Raw genomic sequence first — 2,500 nt, 5'->3', positions numbered from 1 at the left:
AGGAGGAGGAGGAGGAGGAGGAGGACGAGGAGGAAGAAGGAGGAGGAAGAAGAGGAGAAGGAGGAGGGGGAGCAGGAGGAGGAGGAGGAGGAGGAGGAGGAGGAGGAGGAGGAGGAGGAGAAGGAGGAGAGAGAGAGGGAGGAGGAGGAGGAGGAGGAGGAGGAGGAGGAGGAGGCGCAGGAGGAGGAGAAGGAGGTGAGAGAGAGGGAGGAGGAGGAGGAGGAGGAGGAGGACGAGGAGGAGAAGGAGGAGTAGGAGGACGAGGAGAAGAAGAAGAAGAAGAAGAAGAAGAAGAAGAAGAAGAAGAAGAAGAAGAAGAAGAAGAAGAAAAGCAAAAAAAAAGAAGAGACGAAGCCGGAGGAAGACGACGACGAAGGAGAGGAAGTGTCTGAGAAATAAAAAGGCGAATCGATCCTTCTGTTTGCGAGCGCGATCGCATGCCGGGCCCGAGGTTCACTGTATGGGCGAAGGCTGGGCCACAAGAGGGAAGGAGAAGGAGAAGGAGGAGAAGGAGGAGGAGGAGGAGGAGGAGGAGGAGGAGGAGGAGGAGGAGGAGGAGGAGGAGGAGGAGGAGGAGGAGGAGGAGGAGGAGGAGGAGGAGGAGGAGGGGGAGCAGGAGGAGGAGGAGGAGGAGGAGGAGGAGGAGGAGGAGGAGGAGGAGGAGAAGGAGGAGAGAGAGAGAGGGAGGAGGAGGAGGAGGAGGAGGAGGAGGAGGAGGAGGAGGAGAAGGAGGTGAGAGAGAGGGAGGAGGAGGAGGAGGAGGAGGAGGAGGAGGAGGAGGAGGAGGAGAAGGAGGACGAGGAGGAGAAGGAGGAGAAGGAGGAGGAGGAGGAGGAGGAGGAGGAGGAGGAGAAGGAGGAGGAGGAGGAGGAGGAGGAGGAGAAGGAGGAGAGAGAGAGGGAGGAGGAGGAGGAGGAGGAGGAGGAGGAGGAGGAGGACGAGGAGGAGAAGGAGGAGAAGGAGGACGAGGAGAAGAAGAAGAAGAAGAAGAAGAAGAAGAAGAAGAAGAAGAAGAAGAAGAAGAAGAAGAAGAAAACAAAAAAAAAAGAACAGACGAAGGCGGAGGAAGAGGACGACGAAGGAGAGGAAGTGGGTGAGAAATAAAAAGGCGAATCGATCGTTCTGCTTGCGAGCGCGATCGCATGCCGGGCCCGAGGTTCACTGTATGGGCGAAGGCTGGGCCACAAGAGGGAAGGAGAAGGAGAAGGAGGAGAATGGGAGGAGGAGGAGGAGGAGGAGGAGGAGGAGGAGGAGGAGGACGACGAGGAGGAGGAGGAGAAAAAAGGAGGAGGAAGAGGCCGAGGGGGAGGAGGAGGAGGAGGAGGAAGAGGAAGAGAAGGAGGAGGAGGAGGAGGAGAAGGAGGAGAGAGAGAGGGAGGAGGAGGAGGAGGAGGAGGAGGAGGAGGAGGAGGAGGAGGAGAAGGAGGTGAGAGAGAGGGAGGAGGAGGAGGAGGAGGAGGAGGAGGAGGAGGAGGAGGAGGAGGAGAAGAAGGAGGGAGGGAGGGAGGGAGGGAGGGAGGGAGGAGGAGGAGGAGGAGGAGGAGGAGGAGGAGGAGAAGGAGGACGAGGAGGAGAAGGAGGCGAAGGAGGAGGAGGAGGAGGAGGAGGAGGAGGAGGAGAAGGAGGAGGAGGAGGAGGAGGAGGAGGAGAAGGAGGAGAGAGAGAGGGAGGAGGAGGAGGAGGAGGAGGAGGAGGAGGAGGAGGACGAGGACGAGGACGACGACGACGACGACGACGAGGAGAAGAAGAAGAAGAAGAAGAGGAAGAAGAAGAAGAAGAAGAGGAAGAAAAAGAAGAAGAAGAAGAAAAGCAAAAAAAGAAAGGAGAGACGAAGCCGGAGGAACACGACGACGAAGGAGAGGAAGTGCCTGAGAAATAAAAAGGCGAATCGATCCTTCTGTTTGCGAGCGCGCTCGCATGCCGGGCCCGAGGCTCACTGTATGGGCGAAGGCTGGGCCACAAGAGGGAAGGAGAAGGAGAAGGAGGAGAAGGAGGAGGAGGAGGAGGAGGAGGAGGAGGAGGAGGAGGAGGAGGAGGAGGAGGAGGAGGAGGAGGAGGAGGAGGAGGGGGAGCAGGAGGAGGAGGAGGAGGAGGAGGAGGAGGAGGAGGAGGAGGAGGAGAAGGAGGAGAGAGAGGGAGGAGGAGGAGGAGGAGGAGGAGGAGGAGGAGGGAGGAGGAGGAGAAGGAGGTGAGAGAGAGGGAGGAGGAGGAGGAGGAGGAGGAGGAGGAGGAGGAGGAGGAGGAGGAGAAGAAGGAGGGAGGGAGGGAGGGAGGGAGGGAGGGAGGAGGAGGAGGAGGAGGAGGAGGAGGAGGAGGAGAAGGAGGACGAGGAGGAGAAGGAGGAGAAGGAGGAGGAGGAGGAGGAGGAGGAGGAGGAGGAGTAAGACGGAGGAGCAGGAGGAGGAGGAAGAGAAGGAGGAGAGAGAGGGAGGAGGAGGAGGAGGGGGAGGAGGAGGAGGAGGAGGACGAGGAGGAGAAAAGGAGGAGAAGGAGGACGAGG

The sequence above is a fragment of the Penaeus vannamei genome, chromosome 37 (genome assembly GCF_042767895.1).
Source record: "Penaeus vannamei isolate JL-2024 chromosome 37, ASM4276789v1, whole genome shotgun sequence".
Taxonomy (NCBI): domain Eukaryota; kingdom Metazoa; phylum Arthropoda; class Malacostraca; order Decapoda; family Penaeidae; genus Penaeus; species Penaeus vannamei.
The sequence above is the reverse complement of the archived record's forward strand: the minus strand, read 5'-3'. Positions refer to the sequence as shown.